Genomic DNA, 20,307 nt, shown 5'->3' with positions numbered 1-20,307 from the left:
CAATAGTGCATGTCACTGTAGTATCTAAATTCTTCCCATGCATACGTATGGTGAGAGCCCTAGTGGTCTTTGCAGATGCTCCTGCTCTTGTCCTTTTCATGGTAGAAAGAAGCTGTTCATGGGATATTTTACTTGGGTTGTTTGTTGTTTTCTTTCCTGTTCTTCACTCCATCCCTAAATATCATTCTTCCCTGATAATGGTAGTAAAGCTTTATTGAAGACTTCAACAAGCCCTGAAGGTAGTCAGACCTCTAGATAGTCCCATGTTCTATGTGAGTTCATTCCAGAACTTCCTGGACCAATAATTTTTTGGAGGGGGGAGAGTTGTTTTGATTAAATTTCTTCTCTCATGTCCTTCATCTTGCCCCATAATTTTTTTAAGCTTGCTGTTGGTAATACTGGGGAAGAGAGTTTGCTATACAAAACATATACAGTGATAAAGAATCACAGTCTTAGGTGGCTCTGCTCCTGTTCTGCTGCACGCTTTGCCTTCTCTTCAGAGCTTTTGGGGGTCTATGTACACTGTTCAATTAGAATTATGCCTGAGCTATGTGGAGATAGCATTAACACAACCCAACAAACAATCTGTATTTAATTCAGACATACTTACAGAGATGCACCTAAGACATGCAGTGATGATGGAATAATGAGTTCATTTGTCAAATAACTCTTCCTGATTCTGATGTTACAGTATATGTGTGAGAGATCAGCAATTCGTTTGTTTTATTTTCAGAAGACTAAATTTGAGCACATGCTTCTCAATTTGTTTCTACTACCCCAAAGCTCATTAAATTGTTATATTTATATGGAGGTATAGCGAATAATAAAAGGTTGACAACTAAAACTATACTTTTAACTTATTTGTGCACCATGACAAAATATAAACTGCTTTGTCCTCTCAGACTGACCAAAAGATGAATTTCAATACCATAATGGCATTAAAATGAATTAGAAATTAAAACAAATGTAAGGCTTCATCATAGGACAGAAAACAAAAGTGCTTTTAAACCACCAAGAACATATTATATGCTATTCTATTTTTCCCTCTTCAAGTTTTTAGAAATATTTATTAAAGAATAATCGGTATAATGATGAATGTAGCTTTTCTATAGAAGTACAAAATGCATACTATATTTCTGGTAATCTTCTTAAATATTTATGTAGTTGTGTATTCTGTTCACTTAGGGACTGACCTCTGACTGCTCTTCCTCTTTGCAAACGTTGATAGTCCAGTCAATATAAAAAAGAAAGGCCACTCTTTTAGTGATGGTTACTCTGAAAAAAGTGCTTTTCAGTGTTTCAAGGGTTTCAGAACATTTGTAAGTTAAATATTTGATAAGGTAGTTACAGTTTTTAATACTGTATATCCCTCATAAATATAGCATGTTAGAGTGCCCAAATGATAGATGGGTGAAATTATATGGAAATATAAAATGTTCTAACCAGAGTCGTCATGTTTCTTTTAACTGAAAAGAAAATGTCATTCCCCCTGTGATGGGGTGTCCACCCCACACAAGTCCTGAAAGGGTTAAGGTGGTTAGGTGAGGTGAACCACCTAGGCTGTACCTGGTGGAGGAGCCAGGGTGTAAGGAGGAGTAATTAGAGATGAAGCTCAGCTAGAGAGGAACAGGAGGGGCCTGTATAAAGCCTAGTGGTTGAGAGTAGAAGTGGGCTGCAGAGAGAGAAATTGCTGTCACTGTCAGGGTGAGAGAAAGTAAGCTAGGAAATAGCCCAGGGATCCAGAAGTAAGGTTCAGGACTCTGCAGATTGCCTGTTCTGAGGTCCCTAGGCTGGAACCCAGTGTAAAGGGCAGGCCTGCATTCCCATACCAGTTACTGGAGAAGGGGACTGTGAAAGAGAAGACTGCCTGTAACAGTGGGTTCAGAGAGACTTAGATGCACACGATTTCCCCAGAAGGGGAGAAAAGCACAATGACCCTTGCCAGGGGCTGGGGGGAAGCACACAAAGTGGGAGCAGTTGAGTTCCAGGAGAGAGTTAGGCTGAGAATGTCAATAGAGTGCAACAACAGGAGGGGGTATCGGCCTCGCAAAGCTAATCCCCAGACACAACCAGAAAGAGGCAGTCGCCTAAAAACACGCTGTGACATCCACAAATAATTAACTTAAATGTATCATTGCCCAATCTAGAAAGAGTTAAGTTACAAACGATATGACAGACTTTTGGATGGAGTTAGGAATTATGAAAACAATGCCTATTTATAAAGCCAAAGTAAAAAGTTCAGCACTACTGTACAGCTAACTAACAAAGTTATGAAAACATTTATTGCTGAATAAAAGAAATAAGGAAGATTTGCAGAATAGAAGAATATAGTTATTCTCAAAGTGAAAGAACAGAACATTAATAATGTACAGCATGTCTACATGCAATTAAAATATGTAAGAAATAGTGAATAGTGTCTGGCTAAAGTATAAATTATTTCACACATCATATCATTCTATTGTATTAATTCAGTCTGTGGATTTCTAATGTGCCCATCACCTGAGTATATGTACTCAGACTGTAGTGATAATGTTTATTTAGAATGTCTACGTTACCTTGTAAATCCATGAAAGGTTAGTAGTTCACGATTGACAGTCAGTTATTATTTTTAAAAAAATATGGGGTTAGTTGAGTGTCTTTGCCAGGTGAACTCAGAACAATCAAGAGTTGAGTTAAAGGGGACATGACATCCTTCAGCAGTTCTTGCTCCCAAAAGTGGTCTGACCACATCAAAGCTGATATGCTCGGTTGCACCTATAGCATGATGTTAATCAGCTAGTGGCTGGGGGCCAGCCAGCAGCCTGTATCGCAGAATGAATTAGTGAATGCATTTTAAATATAAGCTGAAAGAACTATTTTATGAATAAAATAAGAGGTTCTTGGAAATGCTTTTTCCTATCTGTGTGGGGAATGTAGGTTTTGTACTCTCCCCTCATTGGCTGACACATGTTCATGGCAGGCATGGATCATTGATTTGGTGCAAGCAAACTGACCTGTGACTGGGATTAGCTAGCATTACTTTGAGAGAGGAAAGCATGAAGGCTTTTATTGAGGGGTAGGGAACATTCTTGTTCTACTACCTAATGTCAGGAGCTTTTCCCAGCTCGGCACTGTCCCTCTCCACCTGTCTGGCTAAGAAGGTGTCAAGCTTTTGCTGAATGGTACACAGGACATACTGAAAATTACCTGATAATTGTTGACAAGGTCCCTCTCCAAAAGTTCTTAAGCAAAGTAAGCTGTCATGGGATAAAAGGAAAGATTCTCTGATGGATCAGTAACTGGTTAAAAGAGAGAAATCAAAAGGTAGGAATAAATTATCTGTTTTCAGAATGGAAAGAGGTAAATAGCAGTGCTCCCCAGGGGTCTGTACTGAGACCAGTGCTGTTCAACATATTCATAAATGATCTGGAAAAAGGGGTAGACGGTAAGGTGGCAAAGTTTGCAGATGGTACAAAACTACTCAAGATAGGGAAGTTCAAAGCTGACTGTGAAGAGTTACAAAGGGATCTTGCAACACTGTGACTAGGCAACAAAACGGCAGATGAAATTCAATGTTACATGCGAATTAATGCACATTGGAAAACATAATTGCAACTATACATAAAAAATGATGTCTAAATTAAGAGATCTTTGAATCTTGGTGGTTAGTTCTCTGAAAACATCTGCTCAATGTGCAGCGGCAGTCAAAAAAGCTGACAACGGTAGGATCCGTTAGGAAAAGGGATAGATAATAAGACAGAAAATATCATAATGCCACTATATAAATCCCTGGTACGTCCTCACCTTGAATACTGCCTGCAGTTCTGATCACCCCATCTCAAGAAAGATATATTAGAATTGGAAAATTGTAGAGTGAGGGGCAACACAAAATGATTAGGGATATAGAACAGCTTCCTTATGAGGAGAGATTAAAAAGACCTGGGACTATTCACTTTGGAAAATAGTTGTCTAAAGGGGGATCTAATAGAGGTCTGTAAAATCATGAATGGTGTGGAGAAAATGAATAAGGGAGTGTTAGTTATCCCTTCACATAACACAATAACCAGGGGTCACCCAATGAAATTAATAGGAAACACGTTTAAAACAAACAGAAGGAAGCACTTCTTCACAAAACACACAGTCCACTGTTGGAACTCATTGCCTGGGGATGTTGTGAAGGCCAAAAGTATAACTGGGTTCCAGAAAGAATTAGGTAAGTTCATGGACGACAGGTCCATCAGTGGCTATTAGCCAAGATGGTCAGGGAGGCAGCCCCATATTCAAGAGTCCCTAAATCTCTGACTGCCCGAAGCTGGGTCTGGACAATGATCACTCCATAATTGCTCTGTTCTGATCATTCCCTCTAAAACAGCTGGCACCAGCCACTGTTGGAAGACAGGATACTGGGATAGGTGGACGATTGGTCTGACCGAGTATGGCCTTTCTTATGTTCTTACGTAAATAGGGCTGGTTCAGGCCACAACCTCAACATGTGACTAACTTAGGGCTTATCGACAAGGGGGGTTTGACTAGAATAGCAACAGCTGAATAATTATTCTATTACAGTTATTCCAGTCAGTTCCCCTTTGTAGACAAGCCTATAGCTGGGTTGATCCTCACTTTGTTGCACTTGGCAAACCTGATCACCCTGTTTGGATTCACGAAGGATTTGGCCTGCAAATTTGTAAATATCACTGTTACTTGTTGCCTGTTTACCGTTCCCAGAGGGTTTTAAGAAATTGCATTGCCATTGCAAGTTGTATAATTTTGTTTCCAATTTCTAAAATCTAGAGGTAACAGACTTAATTAAGGTTGTTGCTTCATTATGTTATTGCTTATTATTTTTTCTTTGGCTCCTTTGTGTTTTCTGACTGGAAAATGTACTGTCAATGACAAAAATGAAATCCAAAGTAAGTTAACTTCTCATAACAAATACAAGTGTCGGGGTCTGATTCTGGCAGAGAGGCAGTGCAAAGTCCAGGTGATTCTAGTGGCCATGTTGATGCTAGGCTCTTCAAAAGGGGAAGGCCCAAACATGCTCTGTCCCACTAAAGGCTGTTATAGCTACACTTCCTTGGCACCCTACATAAGAACTCTGACTGAGTCAAACAAAAAATACTCCCAGGGATTTCTGGTGAAGCAAAACACCGTTTCACCCATTCCAATGAGGTCTGTGTCTCAATAAGCCAAGTTATAACTCTGAGTTCAATGACGTGTAAAATACAGAAAATACTAGGTTGTCACATAATCAAATAGTTATAGTATTTGTACTTCTTCTTGAGCCTATTCCCAGATGAGCATACAATCTTTTAGGTCTCTGTCACATGGTATGAATTGAGGTTTGAAAACAGCAAACAAATGTTCAGTTCTAGGTATGATTATAGCTCTTAATGGTCAAATGTAAAGCCCCTTGTTCTAAAAGGGATTTGCTGAAGGGGGGAAAAGAGATTTTAAATATATTTCCTGATATTCATATATAAGAGAACAGGCTTCAAATAAAGTATTCTTAATGATCCAATTAATATAGATAGATACAATATACATCAAGCAGGTCATTACTGTGGAGGTGGGGACATTGCAATTTGTATTAAAGATTCATTTCAGGCTCCGTATCAAAGCAGTATGAACTGGTTAGCTTACAAATTTGCTTTGCTAACTTGTGGAAATGTGTATTTAAGGTTGTGGTAGACCCCCTTCTGTTTTGACAAAAGCTATGCTATTTGATGGCTTGCCTCTGTTCCTCGGGAAATCTGAATTAATTGTTATGGTTGATTTGCATATACTGTGGATATCCCTTAATATGAGGCTGATCATGTTAAATCACTCTGTGATTCTGATGACAAACACAGTTAGTGTTATTATTTAAGACATTCTTACAAACTGTCTTCATAAATACCTATCTGTAAGAATTTTAGCCAGTAAACCTAAGTGTGATTTACAGTACCAGGGTAGCTTCCAAAAAACAGCTCATACATAATATCTAAACTTTGCTATAAATTATTTTATGAACCAGCTCTTCTGAATGGTATTTCCACGATTATCTGATAATTTTTGTATTTGACTGCTGTAGAAGAAATCTCATATACTCCCCACATAGTTTCATGAATATCAATCAAGTTTGAATTGTTTTGAATATCAATCAGAGGTGTGGGAAATCCTTAGTTTTCACAAACCTTAAAGATATGTTTCTTGAAAGAGAGATGTTGTGGCTAAGCCATATCAAACAAAACTCACAGAAGATCAGATACATTAATACTATTAGAAATTAATATATGGTCTTGTTTAAAAGATTTAGAACTTCCATACTCAGTTGATACATTTCCTCCAGCGTTTTGTATTATGCTTTTTGGTAGTATCTGAATACTGCATATTTGCTTATTTTTTGGCACTAGTTTGCTGGAACTGACTAACTTCTAAAACTGGTGCTCATTTAAGAAATTAGGAACATAGACATTTAAGTAACAGCATGCATACCTACAAATAACTTTAGGTACAAAATTGTGCCCGCAGTTATTTGTGCCCATAAGTTACAGGCTAAGAGAAGGAGGTTGCAATGCCCATACTCTGTATAATAATGTGGCACAGCACAAATATCCTTGGCAGCAGTCTTTGTGGAGCTTGGAGAAGGGGCTGATGCTTAGCGTCTCTGTGACTGAAAGGGGACAACAAATAAACTGATCTGCTTGGCTATGCATACAGAGGCTTTATTACACAGTAAAATCATGTGCAGTAAAATTATGCCAGCAGAGCAGAGTTCAAATCTCTGGGGAACATAATCGGACTTAAGCATTTTGATTAACAATATGTGGTAAAAAAAAATCCAAGGCTTGTAATGTATTTGCTTCTTTGTTTAGGTGTCCAATTTTCTATTTTGTGGCAAAGCACTTTTGTGTTTAAACTATCGAGATTATCCTGAGCTGTATACATGAATCTGAATCGTGGTGAATTTGGGAGTATTTGAAATACGAACTTCATGCCTAGGACCTTTTTCTTTTGAGTTGGATTTATATTATTTCTCGTATACTTCTAGTTCTGCGTTTAAGTTGAGCACAATGACTGTTGCTATAAAGGTTGTAGATGGCAATGTGACAGCTTTAGATAAGGGTCATATCTATAGAGCTCTATTTATTGATCCAACAAAGGTTTTGGTACAGTTGACCATACATTATTGTTACCATGTCTTGATGACACAGGTTGAGTGCAAAAGCCACTTGGTTGGTTTGGTAACTACCTTGAAAATAGATCCCAGCAGAATGAAATGAAGGGTCTGTTTTCTAATACAACAACAAAAGGGTAGGTGTTTTACAATGGCCCATTTTGAGTCAAAAGGTTGTTCATGATTTATATATTAAGAGAGCAGTACTATAAGCTCAAAGAGGCACTTATATGTATATTGTGATTTTCTTTGTGCTGGTGGTTTCTTAATTAATAAGACGGCTGAAATCCAATTTAAAAATTATGTATTGCTAAAATGTAATAAAAAAAGAAACTAAGTATATTTCTAATGTTCCTTAGACAGTATTCTTATTGAACGGATGGATGGTATTAAGTGTAATGAATTATGGATGGACATTGAACTGAGCTTTTCAAATCATATTGAACTTCCTGGATTCAACAGTTCAGGATTAAGCATAAGGAAGCAATCATTGCTTGCCATTTTGAGAAATCAATGGTTACATTTTTACCACTGGTAGGGTATAAGCCAATTAAGCTTCCCCTGTTTATTCAAAGACTTTGTCAAAACTTAAAAACCAAATGTAATGTGGAGCTTGTGCCGAAAGACCATCTACAGCTCACTGTGCTCTCTACTTAACAGAGAGCTGGATCTCAAGGGACACTTTGATTAAAACACTTGTGTTTGTCTATAAGGCAGCTTAAAGTCTTTTTCCAAATTACATGAATCTGCTTTTTCACAGACTCTTAAAAAAGTGCATATAGATTGAAATCACAAAATACTCTGCTGTATAATGTTCCCAAGATTATGACAGTTTGGCAAAACGTGATTCAGTTATTGGCTTCTTGAATATGGAATTTCTTACTGCAGGGTTTGTAGTTAGAGAGCATTTTTGGAATGAGATTTCAAGTCAATGATGGATTATTTCATTGCTGAGGATGCTACTTGCTGACTACAGAGACTTTTTTTAATCTTGAAAAAGGCTTGCTTTAATGCTTTGATTTTCATTACAATGTTATCACTTTGTATTGTGCAGTGGTGAGACTGTTAGGACGACATGGAACCCACAGATAACTTGACCAGAACTGTCTAAGAAAGGCAAATGAATGAATGATTCTACCTACTGCTTGTAAAAGTGACCTGCATCTGTGAAACACCGTCTACCTGTTTCTGTCCTCCGGGCAGTAGGTCAATTATATTACTGATCTTGTTTTTACCAGTCATGACCTGTTTCAAGTGCAAAGTGTGCAACAGATGAAAAGCTATGTTGAAACATTGATGAAGAATGAGTTCCCTTATCATACATTTAATTTCTGGGTAGGTGGGGATATTAATACACCTGCCTGGGGCTCATGCATTACTTTTATCCCTAGCTATCCAAGAATGAAACTTCATGAGCAGCATACCTTTCCTCTTTGCATAATCTAAAAATGACATGTGATGACATAACTTCACCATGGTTAAGGAAAAACTTTTTAGTACTAGTTAAGCAAACTCAGTACTAAAAAGTTTATTTCCTTCAATATCAGACATAGTCATGTCCTTTTAAAATTATGACTTGCCCATACTGTGCCATCCTAACTACAATTCAGTTGACTGCATCTTATTTTTAACTCATACTTTGGTGAAATTATACCATGGATGAATTTGGCCCATGTTGGTGCACAGTGGCTCTCTGGCCTGTACAGTGAGATGTGGTAATTTTGCATAAAATTTTGTGTCTGTCCTTAATAGTTGTAAGTCAGATGTGACGTGGTGGTATTGGAGGTAACATATTGCTATGTGCTTACATACTTTGTGCAGAATATGGCTGTACACCTTCTTTGTGGAGTTTCTTTTATGGAGCATATTACATCAGTGATTCAGAAACTGCACTTACTTTTAGTACAATTCCAGGTGCAATTCAAGTTGCTGCTTTTAACCTACATAAAAGTGTTCCATGGATTGAGTGCCATGTGTTTCAGAAACTTTCTTTTTTTCTGTGTTATACAGCATTATCTGAAATCACTGGAGACAAGTGAGTTAACAGTCCCTAGATTTACATATGATATGGCTGGCTGCCACAGTTTCTCATCAGAAGACCCCTCCCCCCCCCCTCTAAAATTTGTTTTCCCTTTTGAGCCTGAATTTTTTGTCCTTCAAAGTACATTCCAGCACTTATCCATTTACCCAGACCTTTAATAAGGTGGAGTTGAATAAGGAGGATCTTAATTTTTGCAGGTTGGGGAGTTTTCACCTGAAATTGTGTCATCTTAGATGTATTTGTAAAATGTATTTTTATTATGAATTGTGCATCTACCTACTGTAGAGCATATTGATAGATGCCTTATACAAACCAAATAAATTAAGAAATCTTCTTTTAAAGGGCTTGTATCTTGGTTGAGAAAATTCTGCACTGTCTCAACTACAGAATACGATATGTGCAGTGCATGGGAAATTTTAGGATGGAGGAAAAGCAGAAATCATATGAAGCAACCAGACTCTTTTTTTAGAGTTAGAAATAGCTTCCTAAGGTACTTTAAGCTTTTCTGTACAGTTGTCTTCCCAAATAAAACTGTTTTCTAAACTTAATGATTTTTATTATTTGTTTTGTATATAAATTGTATAATATGATTTAAAAATTCCAGAACAGTTTGTGCTTGGGAACAATGCATCCAAATAAAAGTGTATAGTCATGCAATAAAAGAGGATCGATATAGATCCTTCTGTACTGCATGGTTTTATTTGTGTGGGTGGGTGTGTATATACATATTTATATAGAGAGAGAAATGTAAAGATACCATAGATAAGTACTGATAAATAAAATAAATCAGGAAGGGTATGAGAATAGCTTTAGCTGGTTCTTTCCCCAGTTTGTTTACTCTAGTACAGTTGGCTTTCAGAAAATTCCAGATGGACTTCTAATTTGATTGCAGCCTCTATATGCCTGTATGTGTCTTTTCCAACACCATATGAACAGCTAGCTCTCTATGGGCCACCCGGAAGTCCTTCATGAGCCAGTGTTTGGAAAACCATTGCTCTGTAACATTTATGTCAAATGATGCTTTGAAAAGTTACTGTAATTATTCTCAGTGATGTTTCAATATGCAAATATTCTAAAATTTAATAATAATTTCCATGTCTGTTCTCAACTTTCTTCAGAAATATCAGTTGGGGACAATGGAGTGGAGGCATTTTGGGGGAGGGTTTTGAAGACTGGCTGGCTTGGAACCTTTTAATGGGAATTAGAAGTCTTCACTTTGGTGTGTTGTGGTCTAGCCCAGCCAAGATTGGTAGTCTCCAAAAGACGTTACCATCTGATGGCTATTCTATAGCATATGTGATATTAGTTTAGTGGTTTTAATATGGTTCCCAGCTGGAAAATGTAGAGATCACAATCACTACCACCAAATTAGATACAAATCAGTATCTTTGCTGTCAGTGTTGGTAGGTTTGAATGGGCATCGAGTCTGACCTACTCCCTCATTCTGAGAGCTGCTTATCCGACTGTGCAGAAGCTTGTCTGTTGATAGCCAGCCTAAATGTGATATACGGATACACCAGGGATGTCCATCTGGCACTTTTCACAAGTACTAGACACACATTCTCTTTTTAATCTATGAAAATAAGCATGTTAAAATCATAGAACATTGGCCACATCTGTTCTGCACTCTACTTTATTGCAAAATCCTGCACAAAGTTGAGTCATGCAACATGCAGTAAGAGGCAGACAACCGCATTTGTAATAGTTTTAGACAGCTCCTTCTATGGCTATAGGAAGTCTAAATTATAAATGGGAGTCAATGTATCATTTGCCAGTGTCATTGTTGAGGAAATCAAATTCATTTTGTGTACTGCTGTTACTTCATTATGTTTCCTTTTCTGTTTCAGACAATGGTTATTTTCAAATTTCACTTCTAATTCTCTTCCTTCTGAAACAATATTGTCACTGTACACTTTCTATTTGTGTTACACATCCCTGGTGTAATGTGTAAAGCCTTTCTCACTAGTTAGTTTATTTTCACAAAGAGATTTATTTTGATCAGGTAATAGCTTGAGTATCTACTGTGGTTAAATTAAGTCTCTTTCTTACCCTGAAAGAAAATATAAAAAAATCTAATAATGCCATCTCCCACACTGCACTCCTTGATTAGAACAACACGTATATTTTGCACACGCCCCCATCCCCCTCTGCCATTTCCTTACAATAGCACTCTAAAGTGACTGTCCTTGGGATAATGCATATGAAAACCTTATACAGTATATCAAGAAACAAGATTGCTCTGTACTGTGGCTTTCAGTAGAATGTCCGTTTAGACCTCATGTTCTTGGGAAACAAAGGAGTCATACTGATGACTAAATAGTCAGTAGTATCTCTGTATGGGGAAATACCTGCCATTGTCCTTTCTTGATTATTGTTCATTTGGTTCAGTTTTTCTCCATTGTATCTCAATATAAATCTGCTGAGATTAAGAAACAGTAATTCTGTTGGATTAAAGATTCCTATTTAGATTTTCACCTCACCTGGCACAGGGCGATGTAATACAAATTTCCCTGCACCAGCTGTGTGTCCTGATAGTATTGATCCCCAGGGAGCACAGGTGGAGATCCTGCTCAAATTCATGGAGTTAACACTTGAGAAGGGCATCTTTAAGATTATCTGGGGCTCTAGGGAATCAATATATCCACCTTTTCTCTGCCCACATTGCTCTGCTCTGTGCTTGCTTCTGTTTGTAGGACAGATGTCAGCTAGCTTTCTGCTGCAACAGCCTCTACTAACAGCCTTTTTCCCCAGTGGGAGCCTCTGCCAGGGTCCTTGCCAAAATAGACCTTGGAATGGAACCTCTGGGAGTTAAAACGGAGGCTTGAGACTATATTTTTGAATACTAAAGGTGTGTCATGTACTCAGAAATGAATATTACACAACTTTCTGATGAGTGGTAAATAGCAAAGGAACATGGAAACATAAAATAGGGAAGAAAGTGATTAATGCAGGGAAGTCTATTTTTGATAGTGGTCAAGAATGTGGGAAATTTCTTCTTACACCAATATTCAGCCTACTTTTGTGATGCAAGAAACTCAGGATGGGCTAATATGAATATGATCAATTATCTCTTCATTCAATTCCAACTCCCATCCCCTACTCTTAAGGCATCACATAGGGGCTATCTGTCTGTCTCCTGAGGAGAACAATGTAAGCAGTGATAAGTGAACTTCAGAAGGCTCATAGGCTTGTTTCATATAAACATGCAACAATTTTGTTGTTTTTTCTTAAACTTATCCGCGGTATTTATGTTGAATGGGAGTGGTGAGGGATTTCTGTGCTTCTGATTGAGTTCAGCAGAGTTAAGAGAACTTTATTTTAACACTTAAAAACATTATATAAACTACAAGGAAACTCACTTACAAGTAGGACTGGGTAAATGGGTTCAATTAAAATGAGGACTGCCTGGAGTCTTCACCTCTCCCTTAAACTAAATCTAAGCCTTGTTTAAAGTTTGAAACAGTTAGTTTAAGAACATTCAGTATGACTGAATCAGCCTCCGTATGGCCCAGTAGGCCTCCCTGGTCATCCTTACATATCTTGGATTATGTTGGAAGAATCAGCAATTCTCTTAAACTCTTTGATCAGCCCTAACTGCTGTTATAGTACATTGTCGGGCACAAAATTCATCTGAGACCTATTGGGTGAAATCCTGGCTCCACTGAAGTTGACTGGAGTTTTGACGTTATAGGAGTGAAATTCTGTCCTCCCTGAAGTCAATGTCAAAACTCCCATCAACTTCAAGAATTTGGGACCTCACAGAGAGACTGCTGTTTCATTGGCACTGAGTTTCATTGTTGCTTGTTGCTGGGAGGAAGGCTTCTGCTTTCCTCCTTAGATGAGTGGTCTAAGGGTTGGAAAGAGGAGAGCTCTGAGAACAGTTTCAGGAAGAATGGGAAAGGTGATTGTAGCGGGGCAGTCACCCCGCTCCTGCCCGGAAGAGTTTAAAACAGCTCTGAGAGCAGGCTGTGGCAGGGAACCAGTAAGAATAGGCTGATAGGGGGAAGTAGCCACAGGTGGGACCACGCCTCAATCAGGCCTCAGCTAGCCCTATAAAAGGGCTGCTAGGCAGGAGCTAAGTCACTCTCTCTAGTTTTTGAGAGGGAAGGACCTGGTTGCCTGGGAGCTGAGCAGGGATCTGAGGTAAGGCAGAGCTGGGGAAAGGCAAGAGGGGTTGGGGAGCTCCAGCCTGACAACCTCCCAGGCTGCAGGGCGTTTTGCGGGGCCTAAAACAGGTGCTGGGGCTGCAAAGGGGCAGACCAGGGCTAAGCAGAGGCAGCAGGTCCTACTCCCCCTTGCCAATGATGAGTGGCCATTACAGGCTACAGTTGGCCCCAGTGAGCGGTGGCGAAATGATGACTGGCAGTAGGCACTAAGGCAAGGTGGGATTAGGGGGTTGGGGTTCCCTGGGGAGGGGAGACCCAGAGACTGAGGGGATACTGCTGGGACAGAACCCCCAGACAAAGGGGCACTAGGGTCCGGAAGGGACACGGGGGCCAGTGGTGGCATCAACACCGGTGTGCAGAGGGCGCTCCGGAGCTGGAAAACGAGCTAATTCCCAGAGAGCCAGCAGGAAGCACTGCAGGGATGAGTCCTGCATTGTTACAGTGATCTTGGGCATCCCTTGACATATCAAGGAGCTGTTGGAACAAAGAAGAGGAACAAACTAAAGATGTTAAGACAGAATTGGAGGTTTTCTTGACTTCGTCTCTGAAAAGTAAAAGCTGTGGGGGACTTCCACAAAGGCATGAAGCTGGAACTGCAGCGGTATGAATTATAAGCACAGATGCCTAGATAGATTAGAAATAGAATGACATGGGTCAGGAAAATTCCCCATTTTTTTAAGTAACTGCTATCTGAAACAATCCAAAGGGGGGAAATATGATGAGAGTTACATTATTACAATGCATTTGAAATGCAGTGCCTTTTGAATTGAGACATTGGTAGGTGAGCATGAACTCATCACTTTTTACTTTAGGGACTTCCACTTCAGGTCAGCTTTAAAGCGTTAAAGATTTTTTTTCTTTTTTTTATGCACAGGCTGAGATTATAGTCCATACTGACCTATTCTGTGGCAAGGGCAGCATGGTCTTTCCCAGTTTCAGTGAAAACAGAGTGATATCTTCTATATGCCATTTCCACTTCTCACTCCAATGAAAAGTTAGGATTTTTTAAAGTGTGCAGACTGTTTACTCCATGATGGTGTTTTCCACTAAAACTGAATTCCTTCAATAGCTCAGAACAAGAAGGCTTGGAGGCATACTTTCCCAAAGAATATGTTAACTGTTCTTTTTTCAGACCCTAGCTAAGTTAGACCTAATTGAGTCTTATGCTTCAGGGAGTTAGAAGACCAGGTGTCCAAAAGAGTTCCCTCTTCCCACCTTGTACAACATTGTACAATTAGACAACCACATTACAGATTTCTTTTTTTTTTCTTTCTTTTTGCCTTCCTTTAGGCACTGACCACTCCCAAGGTAGGATATCAGACTTAATGGGCCAGTAGCCTGAACTGGCATGGCAGTCCTATGTTTCTTAAAGATGCGTGACACTTTAGGATCTTGAAATCAATGTGCCTATTGGTGATTTATCTCTGTTAAAATATGTAATTATTAAAAATTGTAATTTTTCCAGTACATTTTTAAAGAAGATGATACAGACTCGGATGTGGTTTCTTGATTTGCAAAGGGAACTCCTATATGATACAAAAATTTTAATGCAATCTTTGATGTAATATATATAATCTCTACTTTTATTCATCTGAACATGAAAGGCAATATTCCATGAAAAAGCTATCTGTCTCCAATCTCCAGTTTCAGCAAGTTGCTGCCTCTGAAGAGAAAAGTTGAACCAGTCTGCCTACAGTACTATTACTGTCCTTTCACTGACAGCACTGCTGGAGGTACCATTAATACCCATATTACTGGCTGTGAATTTGTTGCAGCAGGCTTACTTCCTAAGGTGTATAGAACCATGGCAAACAGAGATGGTCATTTTCCTCATTTGCATATTGATGCTGCTTCCTGCTACACACTGGGAGTGACTTTGAGTCACTGGCAAATGCTGAATTTAAACCTGGTTCCTGTAACATTAATCTTCCTGAAATTCTGCAGTGATTGAATGCATTTCTGAACAAGTTGCTTAAAGTACAGTAGGTAACAGCTTCATATCTGTGTCTGGTTAGACAATGCTCTTCTTACTAGTTGTTCTCATCTTCTTAAGTGTTGATGGAAATAATATTTTTCCTGGCAGCACTATTATCTCTATCATTACATATAGTTCCTTGGATATGTGCAATGCAGGCAACCAAGCTAAACAGGGCATCTTGCTAACACCTAAAAACATTTCATTTTAAGTGTACATCTATTAAAAAAAGTACATAAAAAGGAGTTACCAAATGCAAGGTAGTGTTGCCATATATTTTAATAAAGACTCCAAATTGATTACTTTTCTTCCTTTTTTATTTTAAAGAGCTATGACACTCTCCTGATGATACATGATATATTACTTTGGTTTTAGTTTCATGTTGCCTATATTTATTTGGGGGGTTGTTTTGCTGTGGTGTGGGGTTTTTTTTTTTGTCCGTTTCTATTTTAAAGGGCTTATATTCTCTTTGATCAATATCTGAATAGGTGTTTCCCCCTCTTTTTGGTTAGAAGTCTAAATAAAAGAATAAAATGTGTGTCCTAGTTCTATCTGAGGACATTAGTCAATAACAGGTACATTTATACTCTGTGTGTGTGTGTGTGTGAGAGAGAGAGAGAGAGAGAGAGAGAGAGACAGAAAAACTTCATTTTAACGTTGTGTGATAACTGAAGGGGGGGTAGCTCCCTTATGGACACCCAGCCAGCCAGTTAGCTGTAAAATCCCTCTTGGTGTTTGTTCTCTGCTTGCTTTGCCTGTAAAGGGTTAACAAGCCCACGGGTAAAAGAAAAGGAGTGGGCACCTGATCAAAAGAGCCAATGGGAAGGTAGAACTTTTTAAAATTGGGAAAGAAACTTTCCCTTTGTCTGTTGTTCTCTGGGCTGGAGGGACACGGAGCAGCAATGATATAAGCAGAAATGCTGTGTAAGGCTTGAACCAGGTATGAAAATTCATCAGATCATACCTAGAATTACTTATTTGGAACCCCCCCCCCAATATGTAAGTAAATTAGAAATGTTTTGCTAGATGCAAACAGGTTTATTTTTTTTTATTTTGGCTTGTGGGTCTCCTCTGGGCTAAACCCAGATGTTTTTGTTTTGCTTGTAACCTTTTAAGCTGAACCTCAAGAGAGCTATCTTGATGCGTAATTTTTGTAATTGTTTTTTTTAAGATCTAGCAAAAAGCCTAAGTTCCAAATGTGTTTGCTTTCTGGTTTTTTTTAACCTTTTTTAAGAACAGGATTGGATTTTTGGTGTTCTAAGAGATTTGTGCATATTGTTTGATTAGCTGGTAGCCACAGCTAATTTCCTTTGTTTTCTTTCTAAGCTCTTCCCTGGGGGGCGGGGTGTGTGTGTGAAAGGGCTTGACAGTACCCTATAGGGATGAGTTCCCAAGTGTTCCTACTTGGGTTCAAAGGGGTTTTTTTGCATTTGGGTGGTTGCAGCGTTTACCAAGCGAAGGTCAGAGAAGCTGTAACCTTGCGGGCCCCCACCATCTGCACTTGGAGTGACAGAGTGGGGATTCAGCCTTGACATGTTAGACATATCTTAACATTAAGTTAAAAAAGGAATAATTCTAATTAGGTAGGGTACTTATGGCAACCTGTAGAAGTATCAGCCATTAAGTCATCCCTTAGACTTGAGATGTGGCTGCAGAGGCAACGTACTGCAGCCTGTGGCCTGCCACTGGTTCTGAGAGGATTTTCCTTTTGGCTTTTATGAGAGTTTCCTGATATCATCCTGCATGATTGTGCAATGGTTGTAAAGCATTCTGAAAATGAAAATTGTGAAGTATTGCTGTTAGCACAGTAGGGAATACCATGCAGTTCGTTATGCTAATTTACATTCCTTTTTTACAGTTTTCCTATTTTTTAAATATTTTATTTTCCTGTTATAATAACTGGGGGCAGTTGAAGGAAAACACTTATATATCTTGAGATTTTGAAAACCATCTAATGGATTAGGATACCAAATTCTCATTTAAGGGAACTGGATTTCCAAACTTCTAGGTGTGATTTTGAAAATCTCATTTGTATGTACACAATATACATTATTATAAAAACAACATTATGCATATTTCTAAAGTATTTTAGTTGTATAGTTCTAGGAAAAAAGATAAATTCCCATCAGAGATTTACTAAAACTGCCATCCTACATAAACAAATTTCCATTTTTAAAGTTTTTTTTTTTTTTCGAATATAAGATGTACAATTTGACTGTGATGTCTACAAGTAATGTATAATTGAGTAATTAAACTGAGAAATTGCATGTTCTGGTGTATAAAGAAAAACTAGTGAAAGAAAAAAATGCATTAGTTCTTGATTCTGCCTCACATAAATTGATGTTAATATTATGGTTTATTTCTACTGTCAAGTTTTAATTAACAACCCTGGTGCACAATTAAAACATAGGTACTCTCGTAAATCTTATATTCTCAGTGAGACAAAATCAGTACACAAAATATTCACCCTCATAAACTACACTGCAGTTGTGTATTGAAGGAAATGCTTTGTTATTGGGAGGCTAAATAAAATAACATTCTAAAATTGCTGCATTATGTGATCTTTAAACAGATGCTTCCCAGTTTAAGGGCTTGGTCTGGACAAGTATTTTAAATCAATGCAAGTTGCAGGTACCTAGCACTATGCTGTTTAAAAAACAAACCAAACAAAAATAATTTGGTTTGTTTAAATATGGTTTAGGTGTAATACAAGATGAAACAGATTGTTTTGCATAAGTAGTTAACACACATTTCAAGGGACCATTCACTATGAAGTGGCCTGTTAATACTCCTCCAGTCATAGGGAGGAAAGGAAGCCAGGGAGAAGTGGCGGAAGTGGATGGTGTTTTTTGTGGGTTATAGATTGGTGTAAGCTGTAAATCTAGTGTCTAATTTCAGTCCATATGTCTAGCAAAGTTCTGAATTTACGCTCCCAGGCTCGCCTTTAGAAAGTGTTGTGCAGGTTTCCTTTGAGGATTGAGAGATTAGATATAGAGTGATCACTTTGTGGCTTAAAGGGTCAGGTGCACTATCTACACTGCCACTTTACACTGTTTTTTCACACCACTGAGCGAGAAAGTTTCAGTGCTGTAAAGTAGCAGTCTAGACAAGTCCTAACCCTACAAAATTAAGTCAACCTAATTTAGGTTGGCATACAGCCACTGCTGTTATTAAATCACTTGTGTATGCATGAACACTTGGCTCTGTGAGTTGGCCGTGCACCTCCTCACTGGGCACTGTGACAAATTTCCTCTTTTACCTTGGTGGGTCTTGCGCTTACTGGCGGATTTGCTCACCTTGGAGCTTCATGGCAGCCCTCAGCTTGGCCGTTTTTCTGAACCCACAGTCCAGGTCGACTCCTCCTGTGTCTGACCAGGAGTTGGGAGGTTTGGGGGGAACCTGGGCCCGCCCTCTACTCCGGGTTCCAGCCCAGGGCCCTGTGGAGTGCAGCTGTCCAGAGTGCCTCCTGTAACAGCTGTGCGACAGCTACAACTCCCTGAGCTACTTCCCCATGGCCTCCTCCCAACACCTTCTTTATCCTCACCATAGGACCTTCCTCCTGGTGTCTGATAATGCTTGTACTCCTCAGTCCTCCAACAGTATGCATTCTCACTCTCAGCTCCTAGCACCTCTTGCTCCCAGCTCATTACACACGCACCCACAAACTGAAGTGAGCTCCTGCCCTGATTAGCCTGCCTTAATTGATTCTAGCAGCTTCTTGATTGGCTGCAGGTGTTCTAATCAGCCTGTCTGTCTTAATTGTCTCCAGAAGGTTCCTGATAGTTCTGGAACCTTCCCTGTTACCTTACCCAGGAAAAAGGGACGTACTTAACCTGGGGCTAATATATCTGCCTTCTGTTAGTCTCCTGAAGGAAGAAGGGCAGGGCCTGAAGTGTCTGCACACTCAGGTCAGTGTCTTCCGCCTCCAGGCCCTGCAGAGGCTCCTCTATAGTGCAGGTAGCATACTGGCGCACGCTTTCCTGCGCCGCTTCCAAGGGCTCCGATACGACCGGCAGCTCTTTTATCTTTGTCCGAGAGGTTTTCCGCGAGACCTCTCCAGGCTGCCGGTCTTCTACCAGGACCTCCTCCGGACCTGGAAACTGTTTTCAACGACCAGGTCCGCAGCGGCCACTGTGGGAGCAGATCTCCTTGCGGAGCCCCTGCTACATAACCCCCAGCTCCATGTGCAGGTGGTGGAGTCCCACTCGGTGCACCAGAGTTTGGTCCTGGCGGAAGTCACGAGAGTCGGAGACCTCCTGGACTAAGACCGGGGAGACTGGCTGGATCCCCTGATGCTCGCTGATCAGCACAGGTGACCATGCAGAGCTCATCAGCACAGGTGACCATGGAGTCCCAGAATCGCAAAAGAGCTCCAGCATGGACTGAACGTGAGGTACTGGATCTTATTGCTGTATGGGGAGACAAATCTGTGCTATCAAAACTCGGTTCCAGAAGACGAAATACCAAAATATTTGAAAAAATCTCCAAGGGCATGAGGGACAGAGGCTATAACAGGGACCCGCAGCAGTGCTGCATGAAACTTAAGGAGCTCAGGCAAGCCTACCAAAGAGGCAAACAGCCACTCCAGGTCAGACCCCCAGACATGTCGCTTCTATGATGAGCTGCATGCAATTCTAGGGGGTGCCCATACAACTACCCCACACCTGTACGTGGACTCCTGCAAGGGAGTCTTACACAACAGGGATGAGGATTTTGGGGACGAGGAAGACAGCACACAGAAGGCAAGTGGAGAAACCATTCTCCCCGACAGCCAGGAACTATTCATCACCCTGGAGACAATACCTTTCCCCAAACTGGGCTCCTGGACCTTGAAGGCAGAGAAAGCACCTGTGGTGAGTGTACCTTTGTAAATATAATACACGGTTTAAAAGCAAGCATGTTTAATGATTCATTTCCTTGAAGCCTTAGGATGCATTCCTGGCCAGTACAGCTACTGGAAAAGTCTGTTAATGTGTCTGGGGATGGAGTG

The 20,307-nt window shown here is 39.7% G+C and overlaps 1 protein-coding gene across 22 annotated transcripts in view; it reads left to right on the top strand.

Moving 5' to 3' along the window:
- The window catches only part of RBFOX1 (RNA binding fox-1 homolog 1), a 2,430,619-nt gene that overhangs the window by 1,651,759 nt on the left and 758,553 nt on the right, over positions 1-20,307 (top strand). The window contains exon 1 of one of the 22 annotated variants that reach the window (XM_073362522.2): positions 8,198-8,337. The exons of the other annotated variants lie outside the window; for them this stretch is intronic. The gene's annotated coding sequence lies outside the window, so the exon portion shown is untranslated. Of the gene's footprint in view, positions 1-8,197; positions 8,338-20,307 lie in introns of those variants that run through there. 22 annotated transcript variants of the gene reach the window in all.

The sequence above is a fragment of the Lepidochelys kempii genome, chromosome 10 (genome assembly GCF_965140285.1).
Source record: "Lepidochelys kempii isolate rLepKem1 chromosome 10, rLepKem1.hap1, whole genome shotgun sequence".
Taxonomy (NCBI): domain Eukaryota; kingdom Metazoa; phylum Chordata; order Testudines; family Cheloniidae; genus Lepidochelys; species Lepidochelys kempii.
The sequence above is the reverse complement of the archived record's forward strand: the minus strand, read 5'-3'. Positions and strand labels throughout refer to the sequence as shown.